Here is a 23,681-nt window from a genome sequence, read left to right on the forward strand (position 1 = left end):
GGGCCATTATTAAGTTTGGGAAAAGACCTACAATTGATGTGGGTCTATTTTCAAGAAATTTGAAACCAAATGAGTTGATCGATTGGATCAATGAGCTGGAAGAATAAGTGTGAGGATATCAGGGACCCAGATAGGGTTAAGTTTGCAAAGGCCAAACTGAAAGGACATGCCAAAATCTGGTGGCAAGAGGTTCAATTGGAAAGAAACAAAAGAGGAAAGGAGAAGATCACAAGGTGGGATCGTATGGTGGACAAATTGAAGAAGCAGTTCATTCCTGTTGATTATGAGATTGATTTGTTTAAGAAGATGCATGGGTTAAAGCAAGCAGGAAAATCAGTCCAGGAATATACAGAGGAGTTTTATTGACTACTGATTAGAGCAGGGCATGCAGAAGCAAATAAGGAGAAGGTTGCTCGTTATATCAGTGGGTTGCGACCTAGCATCCAGGAGGAATTAAGTCTGGTAAGAATGACCAGCGTTGAAGAGGCATACCAGTTTGCCCTACGAGTTGAAAAGAAGCTAAATAAGAGGTTTGAAGGGAGACAAAGAGGGCGTGGTTGAGGAAGGGGTAGTGGTAGGTCATCTGGAGGTCGAAATGAAACCCAAAAGAAAAATGAAGATGTGGGTACTAGCAGGAACCAGAGGAATGAGGGTTTCAACCGCTCTCGTGATCAAGACTTTGGAAATCAGAGAGGAAGAGGTAGAGGACGTGGACAAGGAAGAGGAGGTTTCCGTGGTACCTATTTCCATTGCAATGAAGAAGGTCATCGTGCTTTTGAATGCCCTCAACGACAAGGAAGGACAAATAGGAGCGCTGAGGGTCAAGCTAGGGTTGCTCATGTGGATGAGGATGCACAATCATCACATTCAGAGGATGCAGAAAGAGGAGAGACTTTACTAAATGAAAGGGTCCTACTAAGTGGTGAGATTGAACCAGGACAAAGGAGGAGTTTGTTCCGTACCAGATGCAAGTGTGAGGATAAATGTTGTGATGTGATCATTGATGGTGGTAGCACTGATAACTTGGTATCAGAGGAGATGGTCTCTAAGTTGAAGCTCAAGAGGGAGAAACACCCCCAACCCTATCGGATTGCTTGGGTGAAAGATGATCATAAGGTCCTGGTAAGTGAACAATGTTTAGTGAAATTCAAAATTGGGGGTTACCATGATGAAGTTCTCTGTGATGTTATTCCAATGGATGTTTGCCATCTATTGTTGGGAAGACTGTGGCAGTTTGATAGGCATGCAGTACATGATGGTCATGCAAACACATACTCTTTAACAAAGGATGGAGTTCGCCACAAACTGAAGCCCATGAAAAAGGAAGGCGCAAAGGTATGTAGCAGTGCTAGGATTTTTCTTGTTGATGGAAGGAAGTTTTTAGATGGCATGAAACATCAGCATATGTGCTATGCTTTAATTCCTAGGAAAGATAAAGAAGGTAGTAATGAAATACCACTTGAAGTTTCAGCTTTACTAGGTGAGTTTGGAGATATTATCTCTGATAACGTTCCAGAAGGATTGCCACTAGTAAGGCAAATCAGTAATCAGATAGATTTAATCCCAAGAGCTAGTTTGCCTAACAAGGCTGCTCATAGGATGACTCCTACTGAAATAGAGGAGCTAAACAGACAGGTGCAGGAGCTATTGAGAAAGGGCTTGATTTGGGAGAGCCTGAGTCCATGTGCAGTACTTGCAGTACTAGCACCAAAGAAGGATGGAGAGTGGAGGATGTGTACAGACTCTCGAGCTATAAATAGGATAACTATCAAGTATCGGTTTCCTTTGCCAAGAATGGATGATCTTATGGACTGCTTGAGTGGAGCTCAGTACTTCACAAAGATAGATCTCAAGAGTGGCTAGCATCAGATACGGATACAAGAAGGAGATGAGTGGAAAACAACCTTCAAGACCAAGGAGGGTCTTTATGAGTGGCTAGTCATGCCCTTTGGATTGACGAATGCCCCAAGCACCTTCATGCGGCTTATGAATGAGGTACTTAAGAAGTTCTTGGGAAAATTTGTTATTGTCTATTTGGATGATATTTTAATTTTCAGCAAGACTTTGGAAGAACATTTATTGCATATTCGTAGTGTCCTTGAAAGGTTAAGGGAAGAGAAACTGTTAATTAATCTGAAGAAGTGTATCTTTGCAAAAAGGGAGTTAGTCTACTTGGGGTTTGTTATATCACCTGAAGGTCTCAAAATGGATCCAGAGAAGGTAAAAGCCATCTTGGAATGGCCTACTCCAAGGTCTGCTACTGAGGTAAGATCATTTCATGGTCTGGTTAGTTTTTACAGGAAGTTTATTAAGAATTTCAGTGGCATTTGTGCACCCCTAACTGACACAATAAGAGGGGATAGAAAAGAGTTCAAATGGACAGCGACAGTTGCGAGAAGTTTTGAATTACTGAAGAAGAAGGTGACAGAACAACTTGTGTTGGCACTTCCAGATTTTAGAAAGGTGTTCCAGGTGGATTGTGATGCTAGTGGCAGCGCTATTGGGGCTGTATTAAGCCAAGAAGGTAAGCCTATTGCATATTTTAGTGAAAAAATGAATGATGCGAAAAGAAAGTATTCTATTTATGATCAAGAGTTCTATGCAATAGTTTAGGCCTTAAAGAAATGGAGACATTATTTGTTGCCAAAGGAATTTGTTTTGTATATTGATCATTAGGCATTACAGTACTTAAATAGCCAAGGTAAATTGAATCAGAGGCATATGAAGTGGGTAGAGTTCTTGCAGAGCTATACATTTGTGTTGAAGTATAGAAGTGGAAAATCTAACAGGGTTGCAGATGCACTAAGTAGGAGACAGTTGTTGCTTATAGTAATGCAGGTTGAAGTAGTTGGGTTTGATGAACTCAAGAATCTCTACTTTGAGGATCTTGATTTTGCTGAAGCGTGGAAAGCTTGTAAAGAGCTCGTTGCTATAGACAGAACTAAGTGGTTAGACTATTTGATTCAGGATGGTATGTGATTCAAGGGCAGTCAATTATGCATTCCAAGGAGTTCTATGAGGGAAAATCTGATTAAGGAGAAACACAGTGGAGGGATGGCAGGACATTTTGGTCAAGATAAGACCATTGCCATTCTTAGAGAACATTATTTTTGGCCTCAAATTCCACAGGATGTGAAGAAATTTGTACAGAGTTGTCAAATTTGTCAAGTTGCAAAGGGATTTAGTCACAATACTGGACTATATCAGCCATTGCCTATTCCATCAAAGCCATGGGAGGACATAAGTATGGATTTTGTTCTTGGATTGCCAAGGACACAAAGGGGTAATGACTCAGTATTTGTGGTGGTTGATCGGTTCTCCAAAATGGCACATTTCATTCCATGACACAAAATTCATGATGCTGTCCATATTGCAGACTTGTTTTTCAGAGAGGTGGTACAACTACATGGTCTCCCAAGGAGTATAGTTTCTGCCAGAGACACTAAATTTGTGGGGTATTTCTGGAGAACATTGTGGAAAAAGTTGAGAATAGACTTGAAATTCAGTTCCACACATCACCCACAGACTGACGGCCAAACAGAAATCTGGGCAATTTGGTGAGATGTTTAGTTGGGGACAAGCCCAAGGGATGGGATTTGATTCTACCACAAGCGGAGTTTGCTTACAATAACTCTGTAAATAGGAGTACTGGTAGATCACCATTCCAAATTGTATATGGAAGTAGCCCAAGGACTGCACCAGAATTGAGGAAGATAGAGCAAGGGTAGAGGATAAGTGCTGAAGCTGAAGAATTTGCTGAACATATCAAGCGTCTACATGGGGAGGTTCAGGCACACATTATCAAGATGAATTGAGAGTATAAAGCTAGGGCTGATCAAAGGAGAAGACATAAGGAATTCCAAGTAGGGGATCTAGTCATGGTACACTTACGAAAAGAAAGATTTTCAGTCGGTACTTACAACAAGCTAAAAATGAAGAAATTTGGCCCCTGCAAAATTCTGAAGAAACATGACTCAGGAAATGCATACGAGGTGGAGTTGCCAGATGGTATTCACATTTCTCCTATTTTCAACATTGCAGACTTAACATAGTATCATGATGATGGTGCAGATGAGGAGCTGATGTTAGAGCCATGTCCAATTCCTACTTCTAAGGAGGAGATAGAGGAGATTCTGGATCGTTGTGTGGGTAGGAGTACCAGAAATAGGCAGTTTGAAGAGTATTTGGTCAAGTGGAAAGGACGGCCGATAGAGGACTCAACTTGGATTTCAGCAGCTGAGGTTTCCCATTTGGGATTTCCTCTACCATTCATAAAGTGACAGGGTCACTTTTCAATCTACCTTGGGTGTCTAATGCAGGAGCATCTAGAGGTATAAGGGCAGTCCTGTGTCAACCAAAAAAATGTACTTAGACTTAGTTTTTGTTTCATGCGTTTTCATTTTTGGATACCCATTTGGGTCAAATAAAGGTTCCAACTCTCACAGTTCCACTATCAGTGTTTTAGGATAGAGTATTTGAACACGTTGGGATACGTGTAAATGCCAAAAAAATAGGAGTATGTAATTGAGCCATCATTTTGGTGAACTAGAAGGTGTAAATTGGTTGGAAGATTGTAATTGTAATTTAGAGCATTCCAGAAAAAGAATCAGGTCGAAAGGCCCTACGGTTTGAAAGTTATTGCAATTTTTCGGTTTCTGGAGACCTAAGAATGCTTCAAAGTTAGGTTAGGGGCATTAAATGACCTCGAACAGGGCCGAAAAATGGGGGACGAGCGAAGTTGGTCCATAGGGCTATAAAGCGCTTTGAGAGCTTTCTGAAAATGTAAACGGTTCGTCAATCGGAGCTACGGTTCAAAAGTTATGCCTCCCGAAAGTTCGGTTATCGTTTTTGGATTCTTCTAATTTTGTGCCGACTTCTAATGCGACTTCTAGAGCCTTCTATTTGGTCGGTGGATGCCAACTAGCACTTTCTAGAATGTATTCCTAATCCTTAACCCTCCAGGGTCTATTTAAGAACATTTCTTGCATTGTAAAAGGCAGTTCGAAGTGGAGTTTGAGAGGAGGCACTGAAAGAAGAAATTATCTCCAGTTTTATACTATTGTAAGCCCTTAGGGCATGTTTTGAAGTCTATTTTCTCTGTACTGAATGTATTAGCATTTTCTCACAGTTAATAAAATTTTCCCTTCCCTGTTGTGTCCATTCTGTGCTTGGGTTGTGTCCCCATCACATAATCTTCCCTTAGCACATTTTCATCATTTTTTAGTTGATTGGGAATATCAAGGTGTCTCCATTTGATTGCCCTCATCATGCCCACTGGCAACCTTGACAAAGCTGGCTTTCTCACATGAAAGTCATCTTGTGCATTGGCCCAAAAATCTTCTATAGTAGGAATATGCTTGAATGCGTTTTTGTGAGATGCCTTGATAAGACCATTAGGATCGAATCCTTGTCTTGCTCTATACCATCCTAGATGATATCGCTCTAACTCTTTCTTCGTAGCTGCAAAGGAGATAGGATTGGGGCAAGTATCATTGCCTATTCCAAATGAGAAGGTAATTCCTGTCTCATCCTTAAGTTTCATCATCTTGTCATAATGCTCAAGTTGCCTTTCCAACTCCGTCAAAACTACCTTGTTGGGTGGGTACCTTGGAAGTCTCTTGGGATAAACTGTACTCCCTGCCACTCTGATATATGTGAATTGCAGAAATTGGATGAACCAACTCCTATACTTCTTAACTTTTATTTCGGCTTCCGTTGAGAGCTTTCTAGCAGGTTTCCCTTACAATATCCTTAACGTCTTCATGGCAAAGGCATCATAAAACATCTTATAATCTTTGGTGTTGTGCAAATGAAGCTGTGGATAGCACTCATGCATCAAACATTGCCCCAACCCATTGCCAATCACTCCTAAGGCCTTAAGTTTAGGATTTTCATATAGTCTTTCAATTGGATAGAAAAGATAGGATCCCATATAGAATTGCTTTTGGTTTTGCATTGTCCTAAGTTGCAACTCTAGATGTTCACTTATAATTCTAGCCCAATCAAATTTTCTCTTTCCATTTTCAATTTCATCAATAAAGTAATATATCTAGTTCTCGAATTGCATACTTTGAGCCACGCCCATGATCCAGATGAGAAGTACAATAAGGTTGCCATATTCTGGCTTGAAATCTGAATTAGTGAGCTTTGACGACTTGGTGACTCCCTTCTTGCCTTCGTGTAACCAATTCTGCTTTAGATGAATGAAGTAGGCCGCCTGGTTACCCTGAAAGAACTTGGTTGTTTGATCCATCGTTACCACTGTCCTACTTCTATGCTAGGGAATATTGAATACTTCTTCAACCACTTGTCCGCTGATGTTAGCCAACACTCTCTTCCCTTCATCAAAAATGATAGACTTAGTCACAATATCAAACCAGGATGCACATTCCATTACCAATTCTGGACAAGGCAAGGTAGGAGGGAAAGCTACTGCATGTACAGTTCCGCTCATGTAGATCTTCTTCACCATGGGGGATTGTCCTTCGTTCAATTTATCCTTCAACTGTACCATGTTCACTGTGTCGATATTGGTATCACTTATTGTCCTCACTTTCGAGAAGAAGGTGGTTTTAGGCATCATGTCTTCCTTGTCTTTTTTGGTATTTGTTCCCTTTGGGTTCTTGCTTGCACTAACATCTACCATCCTAGACACTTATTTTTGCCTCTTCGTTCTAAATGATATGAACTACACTTATCAAACTCCAACCTTTTTTATATTGATGGAAACTAGCGTATTTTTGCCTCTCCAAATCTTATCTCTAAACTTATCAATCTCCAAACTTCTTTCCTAGGGATGGGACTACCACTTATTTTTGCTTCTTCGTTACCTTAGGATGGACTACACTTATCTTTTGCTTCTTCGTTACTTTAGGATGGACTACACTTATCAATCTCCAAACTTCAATCCTAGGGTGGTTTAGCTTATTTCTGCCTCTCCAAGTGTCCTATCATGAAATCTACACTTATCTCCCAACTTCAGCCTATCAGTGGAAATGATGAAGCGGTGGATGATTAATGCAAGAAGAAGAGAAGGGAAACGAACCAAGCAAGAACAAGGAATATAATCTGCCTTTAAAACCAATCTTCACCTCTAAGAATGAATGAGAATTTTATCTTAAATTTTCCTTTACCAATAATTGGGCCTCTTCAAGTTCAGATCAGATATTAGAAATTTCAATCCTCTTTGCAAATATGATGCCCTAGCAAAAAAAATCAGAATTCACCAACCTTGCAAAATTTGCCCATGCCACTGAATTTTGACCCTAAATCACATTGCCTCTTCACTAAAAAAAATCGCCCAATTTTGGAAGGACAAATCGCTGCCAAGGAGGAGGAGGAAAAAACAAATGAGGAAATAAGAGGAAGGGAAGCCCCTCTTATACCAAACTTTTTGCCTCTCCAAGTGGGCCGACTTGCTTGGAGGGAAAACAAAATTAAGTTAGTCCCTTAATTAATGGCCCAGATTTAAATGCAACAAAAAAAATACTTAGCCTTATAGTGAAATTGGTCCATTTAATTGCCAGTTTTGATCAGAAATTGCAAAATAGAAACAAGGTAAGCCTAGGAGATGTCAAAATTTTCATTTAACAATGCTTTGGCAATTAAAGTATCGTTAAAATCAAACCTAGCAAGCCAAAATCGATTTTAAATTCCAAATTACCAATTTCCTTTAACATTTCTAAAATCGTCTAGGCAAAATTTCAACCAAATTAATGCAATTTTGCATTTCAATCCAATTTCAATCTTGCAATACAATTTCAATTTAAAAATAAAATAAAATAAATCCTTTTCTTGGCAGTCGAAATTCAAACTCTAAATCCAATTTCACTATAAAAAATTTCCTTTTTACCAAAAAATTCAAAATTTTCCAAAACAACTAAATCTAACAAATTCATTTTGAAAATGCTCAAGCTTGTACAATTATATCAAATTTTCAAAAATCCATCTTAATTGCAAAATTTGCAAGTTTATCTTGCTAGATATTGTCTTAACGATTGGAAAAAATGTTGTGGAATTTTGTTTGGCCTAAGGACAAAATTACATGTTTCGGAAAAATCAAGTTTTGCACTAGGTGAAAAGCAAACTGAATCCTTTCCTGGCCTGAAGGTGTCTAAGGTGTAAAAATGCCAAATCGAAAACCTAGACAACTCCAAATTTTGCAAAGGCAACCAAAAAATTCCAACACTGCGAAAATTGCCAAGGCTTGCCCGAAAAAGGGGGTCCCTACAAATTTTGGGGCGATGGTGTGAAAATGTCACAACACAGCTCCGGCTCCAGCTCCTGTCATGCCCAAAATTTGAGCAAACGCACACCAAATTTTTTTTTTGAGTTAAATAATCTAATCCACCTACCACATTAACCCCAACGTATTCTCATTTATCACTTACAATAATTAAATTTTAGTACTTTAGTATTCAACCTAAAACACTATATACCATTTAAATAGGTTTAAACAACTGGAAACAAAACGATAGCCATTAAATCTCTAAACTTAATCTAATAACAATCATATCTTATATATGTACTAAAACAACTAAGAAACCCAACTTAATTCTTGCTATGCATGTATTTATTAAAAGAACTAATTTCAAACCTAACAATCGATTTTATCTGTGAAGCTTCCACAAAAAATTTGAAACAATAATAATTCGATATAGTTATAGTCTATCTGCTTTAGACTTTAATTAAATTCTAACATTTACATTTAAATATGAAATTCCATAAAAATAAAATAAAAATTAACATTTAATAATAATAAAATCTATCATTTTATTACTACTAAATTATCCTAACCTAACATCTAACACAACCTACTTATCATCATACTATAATACTAATCTTAAAAGTAATACTAATGCAATCATAATAATTATTATCTAGAATTAACACTAGATATTACTATACTAACATCTAACTTTAGAAACTTACCCCTAAACTAATCTAAACCCATACTAACCACTAACACACAAAACATAGAACCCTGAAACCCTCTACTCTCTCCCTACCACTCCACCCATGCGAAAGTTATGTCTGAACATGCCTTTACATTAAACTTTGTCTTCAAAAAAAAAAAAGACTTGTTTTCTAAGCACGTGCCCCAATTAAGATTGGACCTCTTAGCCGACCTCACATCCTTTCCCAAGGTGGGCGGCTTAAAGGAGAGGTGGGTGCATTAAACTCTGACATTAAGTCAGATTTGGGCAGCGCTTTAAGCTAATTTTCAACATTGGTAGGCGTATATGGGGAGATGGGAAGGTGGGACCTTTCCCCTCCCTCTTCCCTATGCGATCCTCTTGCTGATATGCAAGTATTGGTCGCCTCAAACAATTAAGGCAGCAACTTGAGGGTTCCAATATTATTATTTTTTGTTTATTATATGATTTTTGTTCATCATGTATTAATTATATGTCCCATCCATCATCTCAGTCAACCCTTTTCTTGGGGATTGCCTGATTTAATGTATATATTTTTTAATTGACAAAGTTCTATATCATGTCACTTTCCAAACTGACACCCATTATCAAGTAGGTGTCTACATACTTTTATGTATATATAAATATGATATTATAATCTAAAATTTATATTATTTTAGTGGGGGGGGGGTGTATATTATATTGATCTATATTGACAAAAAAACTAAACTTATTTTGCTCATACATTTTCCAGAGAAGATTTGTGCATCAACAACTTGAGTTTATTTCCTTCATACAATATGCTACCTTGTTCTCCATTGGTTTATTTCCTCTAAATCCATACCATAATTATAGAATATTACTATGCTAATCTGGAAATTCTCTTCATATTGTATAATCTTGGTTAATGATTTTCCATTTAACATCTATATATAAAAACTCAATACAATGACTATACAACAAAAAATATGACAGAAGTCTTAGATGAATAAACAGATTTAATCTAATTAGTGAGGAATGAAATGTAGTAAATCATCTTCTCGAGATCTAGCATTGCTTTCACATACAAGGATCCAATACAATGATGTATATACTCTTATTATTCAAGAGAATTGAAATGATAATCTCATTCTATGGAATTAATTCTTCTAATATGGCTATTCCTCCATGATAATTAAGTTCAATCTTGCATTTTGCATAGGAATAGAAGAGCTCCATAACTTAAGATCCAAGATAATTTATCTTCCTACACACAATACACACATACTCCAATAAGACTTACAATACACAAAAGGTGGTGAAATCAACGTATCATAATATACCCAATGGAAAATACTGTTACTACACATGAGCACTCACAACCTTTCCATTGACAATCAAACTAAGACAGTAGCTTTCTCTTACAATACATTTAGGTTCACATCACAAAATGGAGTTTTTCTCTCTATCTCATCTCAATGCAATATTGTCTTCTCCTCCTATGCACATGGAAGATAACAAGGACTCCAAGTTTCCAAGATTTTTCTCTAAGAACCTGCAAATGCATCACAACAAAACAACAAGGACCATGGGTCCTTTCCACCCAACCATAGGCCTTAAAGAGACCACCCCCGCACTAGGGGAACAAGGCTCAAACGAAATCCACATACACACTTGTAAGAAACATATACACCACATAACAAAACTGCAACAAATCCCATCCCACGGATATTTCACGAAGGCTCACCATTGGAACCTTGAACATAGGGTGAAGGTGGAAACACAAGGAGGTTTACCATTTCATATCATGTTTGCCATAAAACTCATGCCCTTTCGGGGCTAAATCAACAAAATACAAGGCCCTTTCGGGGCTAAATCAACAAAATACAAGGCCCTTTCGGGGCTTCATAATATCATGCCCTTTCGGGGCTTCATAAACATCTTCCACCACACACACTACCAACACAACATCCTCCACACACATAACCAACAGCTTTAGCTTCCTACAAACCCATACTTCAGTTACTTCCTTCCTCACCATTTCTTTTTTTTTTTTTTTTTCTTGTCCTCCCCCAAGGCAAAATATGAATATGACAATGGCATACAATGGAGCCCATACTCCAAGGTCCTCAACTATGCAATCCAACTGCTGCCCGTTCACCCTGGACTTCTCTTCCCTTCGCACAAGGGTGAGTGTAAGTCCCACACCCATAAGAACACTCAAGCACAAACAAGAAAACAAAACCAAGTAGAAATAAAACAAGAAATTTTCAAGAGCACATCACATTATCACAACACAATATCAACACCCATAATACAACAAGGAAATGGAAGAAATCCAAACCTCATACTCACAATATTCCACACAATACAACAAGATGCACAATGGTGTCACACTAATCTACATGGAATGAACACCATTCAAACACTCACATGAATGCTACTCCACAATGCAATGCAATGCATACTCCATTGGTAAACTCCACTCTGCAGATTTGCTTAACCATGCTAAAAAAAAGAAATTGAAAAGAAGCAAGTTTGAGATACCAACCTTGGTCCAAGCTAGGGTAAGGATAGTTGTAGTAGAGCTCCACTCCCTCTCCCTCCAAAACCTAACTATTTCTAAGATTTAGAGAGTGGCCAAGTCGTTTTCTCATTTAGCCCTACCTCTATATATCCTTCTCATTTTCGGATTCCATAAAGAATGTCATTTTCATGGGGTCTCCTAGGTCCACTAGACACCCTAGGGGTCATTAATAGCTCCCTAACCTATAGTACTAACATGGGTTGGGTTGATTTTAATCACAACTTACCTTAAAGTTACTTTATGACCCTCCCAAAGCTAGGTGATTCAAATTTCAACTTCCCCAAGGTGATGACTTTGTCCCTTTTACTGACTAAGGCAATAATCAAATTCCTCAATTGAGGCATTTGTCACAGAATAAGGCGACCACATGATCTATTGACGAATAACATGTCATTTCACATAACAAGCACAAGTGTTAAGTGACACACACATAATATCACATTATATAAAAAAAATGACTTGTTTTACAATAATACAAGAACTAGGCTACTACGCACACATACAATTCACATATACGAAATAAAACACATTACAATGAGGTTTGGATCTTTTCCACTGATTCAACCTTGGTTATGTCATGTTTGTAGCAGTTTGAGCCTTAATTCCCCTTTAACCCATGGTCAAATTCCTGCACACTAAACTCGAGCGTCAGTAGTCCAAGAAAATCATATAAGCATATGTAAAATAAATCATTATCTCGTTCAACATTAGGCTTGCATATATTTCATCATCTCAAATTAACTTTCCCTTTCTTAATCATTTCAAATATAACCTTCAAAATATTAAAATGTCAAAACTTACATATCACATTCGACATTTGAGTTCCATACTTCATTCCTTTTAATTACATTACTTCTTCTAACAATTTCCATGTAAAATGTTCAAAATACTATAAAACTAAACTTTACTTATCAACATAACATGGTCAATTTAATATTCTGAATAACTTCATATTCTACGACAAGATGCTGAATCCATAACTATTGAATCCCTAGGTATGCGAGTTAGGTCTCAATGCATAACAAAATTTATCTTTTAACTCTAATTTCCACTTCAACATTACCTTCTTATATTACAAGCATTTCTACCATTCAATTTCTATTAAAGCAATGTCAATAGCTTACAACATGAAATAGAATCACTAAATGCATCAATTAGGTCATAATATGCAGAAATAATTGTGGATCATCAAAATGCAGATATTAAAATGACATAACCCTATAGTCTCAAAAGTGTAACAAAAAATAGGAGTAAAATCACCATAATGCAATTATCTCATTGGTACTATGACAAATCGGGTGAGGCCTCACATCCACAGAGCAACCGTTTGCTGCTAAATCCTTTCAAAAGGATATAGGCAAGTTTCAGTAGTTGTCTCAGCAGGAGTCTTCTGCTCCCACTTCAAATGACTCCCAGAAGAAGAACATTCAATGCAACTATTGCCACAAGTTTGGGCACATGAAGGTTGAATGCCGGAAATGCTTAGCTGCATAATCTAAGCAATCGGGTTCCCAACCAAAAGTGAGCAGTGCAAAGCACACTGAGCAGACAGAATCAGCCTTTTACGCCTTCATGGCTAAAAGACCTGCAGATCATGTCAAGTCATCTGCCTGGTACTTTGATTCAGATGCCTCTTGTCAGTTCACTCACTGCCGAGACTAGTTCATTGACTACTAGCCTTATCCAGACTTTGTTATTTTTGGTGGTGGAGAAGAGTAAACTATTGTCGCCAAAGGCAACATTCAGATTCAATTTGCTGGAAGGAATCTCATTTTCCTCGATGTGTACTATGTTAGATCATATGGTAAACAATGAAGCTCTTCCTCATTCATACTAGGTTTACTATCTTCATGTTTGAATGTTTCTAATATCTCGTGCCTCACTATTGTTCACTTGACTCAGTGATTAAAAATCACAAAGTTTGTTCCTTTCTCTCATCTTATCGTTCTCGATGATTTAATTTAATTACATTAATTGTCAATATATACATGTAATCAGCCATCAGTATATAGGCTCACTGATCCCTTTTGGATGTTCAAGTTGATTTGGTATTACTAATTGTATTGCCAACTGCTCGGGTGCAATCTAATTGGGTATAACCACTCTTAATTGTTGAATTTGGATATGTAAGCATGTCTTCTAATCGCAACACCATTACATTGATTTCAATTATTAAAATAAATAATATGCAGCAGTAGTGTTCTAAATAGGTGATCACTTTATATTAGAGCCTTGACTATGATGATACTGAATACATTTCCCATAACAACATAGAATTATTAAAATTTTATCTCTTTCAAAATTGTTCTCTTAATGCAATCACCAAATATTTCTGGATATCAATTTTCTACAATTTTATGTATAACTGTATAGGATGTCAAGATCGATGCTCTAATACCATTTGTAATGTCCCTCAATAGAACTTTAGTTTATGAACCTAACTTTACGTATATATCTTCCATTCTCAAATGATTTTCTTTTCATTACTTTCTCTCCCTGAATTCATATTTTGTTCCTCCATTTTATATGGAAGAAGATGCCTTTCAAATGTCATAACTCTTCATAGTCATGACATTTCATGTAATAATACATATAATAACTTATATACTTAAGCATATAATAACTCATTTGTATGTTTAATATACTATTTATTATTGATTTTATTATTATCAGTCATAAGTTCAATATTTAATTAATATGTAGATATGATAATATATTTATATTATTATCATATATTATAATTATTATCATTAATATGTAGATATGATAATATATTTATAGTAAATCATATATTATAACTTATATATAAATTTTAATATTATATTATTTATCTTATTAATACTATAAACTTTATATCTAATGGCTATTTATTATTAAATCCTTTCTTAGGGTGGGAATATCATAGTTCTCTCCTCTCAAATTTGCTTGTCCTCAAGCAAAGATTATTCATACACAAGCTTTCAGTTAGATGCAACATACACAACATATATTTAGTTGCAATAAGACCTAAATGATTTATGAAATGTACATTTTAATGCATGAAAACACAAAGTAGACACATTAATGCATGAAAACACGAGATAGACATATGAAAACATGATGCAGACACATTAATGTATGAAAACACGAAGCAACCACATGAAAACACGATGCAGACATATGAATGCATGAAAACACGAAGAATACACGATGCAGACACATAATACATGTTTTCTTAATTAATGCCTTACAAGATTCAAGAAGATGATTTGCTGCTTCGATAGAATCCTGCAACCACAAGTTGTCATTAGTACATACATGTATATGTAAGTTTCAAGAAAATGTGAATTGTGATAAATTACTCCATGTCAACCCCAAAGATGGAAGGAGTTGATGTTATCCAAGTTGCCTAGATGCCAAATGTGCAATGGATTCCCTCAAAGTTTACAGGGCCAAGCGCGCATCGCAAAAGATTACGGATCGCTGACCCCTACCTTATTTTGGGACCAAGATCCAATTGCTTGGACTTTGACAAGCCCCTCCTTGGTAACATGACTACCTTCTCTTATTTTCAATATAGGAAGTAATAGTAATTGTCATATTGTTATTTCTGATACCACTCTAGCGTCCCTACTTATAAGGGCCTATAATATTGTCCTGTTTTTTGAAATAATCAATTTAGAAGATTATCATCTCATTACTTAATCAAGAGAATTCTTCATATATATATATATATATGTACATTTATATCCTATCTACTTCATTGTATGTATAGGCTAGGTCACCCGAGGATTGGACAAGGAGACCACATTAAAACCTCGACAAGACCTTGGTCCTTTCTCAAGGTCTCTTGTTCTTTTATTGGGTGCTTTCCATCCCTCACCATGCCTAGGTGCTATACCATACTACAATGCTCAAACATTGTGGTGGGGTCCTATAGCTCGATAAACCTAAGCACAATAGTCGATACGTACCCTCTTGCCTTAGGACTCAACCCTACCCTCTTATCCACGTAGTTCTCACTAATTAACATAATTTTGTGATCATTTTAGAATCATTATCTCTTAATTCATTGATTACTCAATTAAATGTTTATTTCCTTTATTTTATTATTTCAAAGGAAAGAAAATATTCTTTCCTATTATTTTTGTATTCCTTATTTAACTATATTCCATTACCATTATCATTATTTATATTAATAGCAACATTAATATTAATGTATACCTTCTTACCTTTTTTGGGCGGTGGGTGCTCTGATACCACTGTAATGTCCTTGGTAATTCTAGATTTCTTCTTATTCAAATAAACATTTTATAATGAATTGATGAAAATGTCTTCTCATTTGAATTTGTATATGTATGACGTTGATTGGATCCGGACTTGAAAAGATTTTTTTTTTTCTTAAGTTCATGTCATTCCTTCATTGAATTTCTATTTTTCCTCCATGTTGTCTTGTTACTTACGCTTGTATGAGTCAATGCGCGATGTGACTATTCCAATTCCCGTCCTTTCTTCCTCCGTGCCATTTATAATTCGATGATCTTCCGTTACTTCATTAAAAATGTTTATATTTTACCCATTCATGATTGATGGATCCGGTTAGATATTTTCGCAAGTGGACTGGTAATGTGTTTCAATCTCCTCATTATACATGAGTTTGATGTAATTGTTATGTCCTTCGATGTGGTTATCTTGCTTTACACGTAATCAATTTTCTTAATAATGCTCCCCAACTATTTTTCCCTTGGAATATTAGATGTCACTTTTAGAATATATCTTTCATTTCATATTTCCCTCATAATGTATTATGTAACGTATCGTCCATTCTTTTGCCAGTTTATGAAATTTTGACTTTTTGGTCTTTTTCATTTATAATAATAATAAAATTTGCCTTGGTTTTAGACAGGTGTTTTTATTATGTTACACCACATGCCTTAATTAAGTCCCTTTATTTCTGGTTGGTATTGTATTACAAATATCATCTTCTTAGTGTTGATTATCAATGAAATGGTAGATGTCCACTATAATGGTTGCTTACATAAATTTCTTATCTATTTCTTTGATCAATGGTGACGTGCACCTAAATACATTTCTTCCTTATATCTCTCGCAGTCAGTGCCTATGCTTTACTTCATCTCTATTTATTTCAAACTCATGTAAATAGGTGACTTATCATGCCTGCCACTTTTCTCCAAGACTCTTCCCTTTTTTATTTTTTATTTTCTTATGCTTTTCTCCTATCCATGTAATTGCCCTGTTCATTCAAGTCATTCGTTTTGTCTACTGTCCTTCCTTCCTTCTCCATTGATTCAATGCACTGACTTGTTCTGTAGACTACTGGTTGTGTACCCAAATTTACAGCTGTTTCTATTTGATATGTTCAAAATACTCAATGCGTGCCATTAGTTCATACATAAGCTGACTATGATACCTTTCAAACCTTAAACATCAATCAATATGCCCCATTTGTGATCGAGGGTTATTAGGGGATTGATTTCACTCTCTCATTATTAATTAATCACTTGCATATTATCGTCCTATCGTTCCAATGCCGGTTTTGACTCTTGAATATTAATTTTGTGTGGAACAATGAAGCTCTTCCTATTCATATTAGGTTTACTATCTTCATGTTTGAACGTTGTTAATATCTTGTGCCTCACTATTGGTAATGCCGATAGGCATTCTACAATGGCAGAATGGGTGGAGTGGGATGGTGTGAGTGTGTTAATGTTAACTTTTATTCTTCTAGGTTAAATTTGACAACCATCTACATCTCAAAAGTTTAAATCTTTTTATAAATACAATATACTTTCTAAAATAATTTAATAAATGCCACAAAAAATATTTGTTTAAATTATAATATTTGGAGATGTAAATCATTCATTTTTTAGAAATTTAATAAAAACTTTAAGTTAGTAAAAAACTAAATAAATGGAGATAAAAGAAATATAAATAATTTTAGATGTAGTAAATTAAATAATAATTATTTTGTAGTGGATATCTATTGGAATTTCTTTAGATAGATTTATTTAAGATATCTATACTAGTTCCACTTGACTTAGTGATTAAAAATCACAAAGTTTGTTCCTTTCTCTCATCTTATCGTTCTCGATGATTTAATTTAATCACATCAATTCGTAATATATACATGTAATCAGCCATAAATATATAGGTTGACTGATCCGTGTTGGATGTTCAAGTTGATCTGGTATCACTAATTGTATTACCAACTGCTCGGGTGCAATCTAATTGGGTATAACCACTCTTATTTCTTGAGTTTGGATATGTAAGCATGTCTTCTAATGGCAGCACCATTACATTGATTTCAATTATTAAAATGAATAATATGCAGCAGTAGTGTTCTAAATAGGTGATCACTTTATATTAGAGCCTCGACTATGATGATACTGAATTTATTTCCAGTAACAACATAGAATTATTAAAATTTTATCTCTTTCAAAATTGCTCTCTTAGTGCCATCACCAAATATTTCTGGATATCAATTTTCTACAATTTTATGTATACCTCTATAGGATGGCAAGATCAATGCTCTAATACCATTTGTAATTGTCCCTCAATAGAACATTAGTTTATGAACCTAACTTTACATATATTTCTTCCATTCTGAAATGATTTCATTTTCATTACCTTCTCCCCCTGAATTCATATTTTGTTCCTCCATTTTATATGGAAGAAGATGCCTTTCAAATGTGATGACTCTTCATAGTCATGACATTTCATGTAATAATACATATAATAACTTATATACTTAAGCATATAATAACTTATTTGTATGTTTAATATACTATTTATTATTGATTATATTATTATCAGTCATAAGATCAATATATAATTAATATGTAGATATGATAATATATTTATGGTATTATGATATATTATAATTATTATCATTAATATGTAGATATGATAATATATTTATATTAAATCATATATTATAAGTTATATCTAAATTTTAACATTATATTATTTATCTTTTTAATGCTCCAAACTTCATATCTGATGGCCAAATCCTTTTTAAGGGTGGGAATATCACACTCATACTATTGGAAGTGCAATTATTATCAAAGTAACGAAGGAAAACCTTTCAATAGCTCAGATTCCCAGATGAAGCTTCATTTATGGGCCTTGCTGGCAAAGGATTTGGAATGTGTAAAGGCAAAAATTGTACTGGGATGATTAGTGCAAAAATACTTTCATTTGTAAGAAAACAAGAAGCTTCTGATGCATTGGTCAATAGATAAAGTAAAACTACCATCAAGGTCCATCGTCAAAGAGCAAGATGCATGCACCCACTGAACAAAATGTATCTTCTCTACACCCATTCTTGCAAGTACCTGTGCCAGGAGAGGATGAGGAAGAAGTGGGAATTTCAACCTGCAAAAGAGGCCTATTGCATAGTGCATTTAAAATGGAGGCAACAAACCATGCTGATGAAGCTATTGCACGTTGCCTTTATGCGAATGGGCTTCCTTTCAATTTGGTCAGATAACCATATTGTAAGGAAATGGTGACAACAATCAAAGAATCACCAGCTGACTATACAAGCCCGGGGTATGAAATGGTGCGTACAACTCTATTGCAACAAGAGAAGACACTTAAGAGAAAGACCTTCAACCAATCAAAAAATCTTGGAAAACTTTAGGTCTAACTATTGTGTCAAATGGTTGGAAGGATACAAGAAACCGGCATTGATTAACGTGATTGTAGTTTTGCCCAAAGGGGCAATGTTTTTGAAGGCTGTTGGTTGTGAGGGCAAGTGAAGGATTCCAAATTCATTTCTAGAATTCTCATCGAGGCTATTGAGATGGTGGGTAGTGAGAATGTGGTCCAGGTGGTTATAGACAATGCCAAAAATTGTAGGGGTGTGGGTGCTTTGGTTGAGAGTTGGTATGATCGTATTTTTTGGACCCTATGCATTGTTCACTCAATCAACTTGATCATGTAGAAGATTGGCACTCAAATACATTGGGTGAAGAAAATAAAGGAGATACAAATGTTTGTGACAAACCACCACATGTCACAATCCATTTTTAGAACAGACTCCAATTTGGAGTTGTTGAAGGTAAATTAATTTCTTAAAATTACTAAGTTTCATGGATTTGTAATTTAGTTAAAAATTAAAATTTATATAAAAGATTGTCAATTGACATATTGTTAACTTGCTTAGGTTGTTGAGACTTGTTTTGCATCTCATACGATTTTTATAAGACGACTCCTCAAGGTAAAAGATGCATTGAGCCAAATGGTCATCAGTAATCAATGGGGCATATGGAAGGCCTCAAATTCAGAAAGAGCACAAAGGGTTAGGGATTTGGTCTTGAATGAGAGTTGGTGGGCTTGTGTGGCATATGTATTGGATTTTAATGAGTCCATCATGACTATGCTCCGCTTTGATGATACATATACATCTTGTTTGGGGGATGTGTATGATGGCATGGACACCATGGTTGAGAAGGTAAAACATTCTATACAAGCACACGAGAGTGACCCCACACAAAATGAAGCCTTATGCAATCAAGTGGAAGCAATCATCCACCATTGTTGGAATAAGATGACTACCCCATTGCACCTCCTTGCATGTGCCTTATCTGCTAGGTACTATAGTGAGGAGGTACTTGGTACGCCAGGTAGAGTTGCACCATTTGTGGATAAGGAGGTTGTTGAGGGGTGACACAAAGCTCTTACAAGATTCTTCCTACTGGAAGAAATGCATGAAAAAGTGGGGGTAGAATTTGGGTTGTTTGCTTCGGGGTTAAAGCATTCTCCATTTGCACTAAAGGACCAAAATAAAATGGGATCTATCACATGGTGGTACATGTATGGTCAACTTTTCAAGCATCTTCAACCTCTTGCAATCAAGGTCCTATCACAAGTAAGTTTTTAATTTTGTTTTGTGTTAAACTTTTATGTTTACACTTGCATTCTAGAATTTAGTGTTTCACACATTCTTTAAAATTAATTTTCTTTTCATTTGTATGTCTTGTGACAACTATCTAGGTTGCTAATTCTTCTACAGCTGAAAGGAATTGGAGTACATGCTCCTTTATCCATTCAGTGAAGCACAACTGGTTGGGCTCCAAGAAAGTTGAGGACATGGTCTTTGTCCACACCAATTTGCGTCTTATGTCATGTAAGAATGATCATTACAAGGGGCAACAAAGCTTTGGGATGTAGTCCCTGAGTGTGCGGATTTGGATGCAACACTTCATGATCTTACTATAGTCAGAGATGGTGATCATGATAGCGTGGCACATGGTAAATTTAGCGTAAGTGGAGAACCATGTTTGTTTAAAATGATCTTTCAACAGTGGAGATGATGAGAATGTGGATTTTTTTGCAAATCCTTATGATTCGGAGTGCAGACTCTGATGCATATTAGTTGATTGAATCTTCAATCATTAACTATGTTTTTATTTTATTAGAATCTTGAGCATGACCTATTTGAACTTATTGTCTAAGACTAAACTCTAATGTTGGACAAGCTCATAGTGATATATCATATGAATTTTGAAATATCTTGAATTTTGATAAAAGGTTAAGTATCATAGTCATACTATCAAATAATTTGTTTTTGTATATTTATTGCATTTCTTTGCATATATATATATATATATATATATATATATATACACACGTTTTCTCCCGCATCAGCATCCATAATTTTTTTACCCGCATCCTATATTCGCTTTTGGAATCCGCACTAGAATCGGTAACTTTGCCTAAGGTATACCCCCTAACTACTAGGCTTTAGACTTGGCCCTGAACTCATTTCATCTTTGTGTCGGCTGTTAACATTAATGTTTTTATAGCTGCAGGAGATATCATGTGTACTTGTGATGACTCTTGCTCTCTATTCTCTGCTTGTCTTCGTGTGTATATGTGTGCAGCCTTGCTGTTCTCATCATTGCCAGCTCATATGCCTTGGTGTACATCTAATATTTGTGGGGGACTTCATATTAGCTATTTTGGTTGTATAGATTACTGAATTGAATACTATAGGCAGAGTACTGACCGACTTTCAAAAATTGGCCGAGTTTCAAAAACTTGGGGAGTTTTTCATTTACTGGCACCAAAAGCGCTCCAAAGTTTTGGTAAAAACAAAAACTTGGGCGTAGTTTTATAACAGCACTTAAAGGCAAAAAATGGCCCAAATTAATTTTATTTCTCATTTCTTCACTTGTATTTTGTTGAGAAGGGGAAAATAGTCTTCTAAATCCTAGTACTACAAACACTTGTAAATTGTTTTCTATCGATTTGAGGTGGATTTGTGGTGGTTTTTGAAGAAGATGACATGAATGATTTTGAGAGGCGGGCTGTGGACTAGGGTGTTGGATTTAGTTTTGCATTGGATAACATTGAGTTGAATTATAGTCATTGCTAGTGCTAGGAGAAGGACAAGCCTTAGACAAAGTTAGACATACTGAGCGAGGACGCACAATCATGCCCATTACAAACTTCTAGGACTAGACCCTCTACTTCTACGTTTCCCTTAGTTTTTGCTAGAGCTGGGAAGAGGTTTTATACAAATATAACATTTAAGTATAAGTTATACTTTAAAATATATTTGTATAAATACTATCAAGATGTTTGAGATAGGTTTCAGATTCATAGGAGATAAAATACAAACTCTATGTTTTGGGGATTTTCAAAAAATTCAAGGCTTAGCCAAATTTCAGGTTTCAACATGGCTTCAACACTGTTATCTCCAAAATTTGTCTTGGTTATTTGAGGTCAACTTGAAGCTGAAACAACAATTTTCTAATGATTCTAACTCATTTTCTCGGAAATCACTTGGTTTGAATTCTATATTCCCGAGTCCCGACAGACTAATCTCAACCACTTGCTCACACCCAAGACAAGCACTACTTTCCAATAGGCCAAAATTGCTCAAACTCACTCTTGGACTATTTTCCTATGATGTATTTACTTCTAGTTCTATAGAAACTATTTACTATGATGTATTTACTTCTAATTTCATAGAAACTAACTGCAATGATGTATTTACTTCTAGTTTTTTAGAAACTATTTACTATTTTGCTTCTGACCATCAACATTTCGCATGAGAATATGATTTTGTACCCACTTCATATTTAGTTATATCTAAACTCTGCTTATTTCTTTTGTGTTCTCATTAATTAACTCATTGGATGCATCTTCTCATTGAATTTTGCACAAAAAAATGTCTTTATTCATTAAACTTAAGCTGTTTTTTTAGGATCCTGAATTTTTCCCCGAGTTTTTAAAAAAATTGGCTGAATTTTTCCTTAGTTTTTTCTTGGGCTTGGCGTGTTTTTGCCAAGTGAGAGTTTTCCATATATGGTCTCGTCCAGCTAAGAGACTTCCCTGACTTTCTTCATCATGGTTGATTTGTTCCTTGTATATATGATGATGTCTTCATCTTTTTGTGTTTATTCTCATCAGTTCATGGTCATAAACTATGTCATCAATTATGTTTTAATTGCCGCTGGAAAGATCAGTTTTTGGGTTCAAATAGAGTCTATTCTGTATGAATCAGATATGGAAGAAGAGACACTCGATATTCATTTTCTGTGTGCTTCAGATTTTGTGCAGACGTTCTGATATATATTGTCTCGCAGATTGTTCTGTATATCAGTGACACATTTTTTATTGTATGCATCTGAAGAGATAGAGTGTATTTTTGTTACCTACTCGATCTGTCTATGACTGAGTTATTTTTCTGCAAGTCACCTTCTGTATAGTGGTCTCTAGGAGATTATCGGGGTTATTACTTATTTTGTTGATAGACTGTTGAAGTCATCAATCTCAAGCAAGGGATTATTGAATTGATTTAAGACCTCAATGAAGAAATGTCTTTTGGTGTGGTTGGATTTTTCCCTTGAGAAGGAGGGTTTTCCCAAGGTAAATCTCTATGTCTCAAGAGTTTATGTGCTTTGATTTATCTGATATTTATTTATGCTATCCTGGTTCTCAAAACTTGAACAGTTAAGTTGAAGAACCTGGTAACATCACAATAAAGGTAGATTATTTGGTTGCAAATATGGAATTTATGTCATGAGTGTATCTTTGTGCTAAGTTGAATGCAAATGATTGGTATTTTATTCAAGTTACTTATAAGCTTATAACCAATTCAGTGCTCAACAGTCTTCTGTGAGTCTAGAAACTGTATGACTTTTGACATGAGACCTCTTTAATTTGGAACAGTTTTAAAATGGTTTTTG

General features: G+C 35.6%; 1 protein-coding gene across 4 annotated transcripts in view; it reads left to right on the forward strand.

The window, feature by feature from the left end:
* LOC149568347 (phosphatidylinositol deacylase) overlaps window positions 1-23,681 on the forward strand; it is a 138,773-nt gene that overhangs the window by 61,196 nt on the left and 53,896 nt on the right. The gene's annotated exons all lie outside the window — the stretch shown is intronic.

This window comes from Cupressus sempervirens, chromosome 3 (assembly GCF_028749045.1).
Source record: "Cupressus sempervirens isolate cs-2001-9-10 chromosome 3, ASM2874904v1, whole genome shotgun sequence".
Lineage (NCBI taxonomy): Eukaryota > Viridiplantae > Streptophyta > Pinopsida > Cupressales > Cupressaceae > Cupressus > Cupressus sempervirens.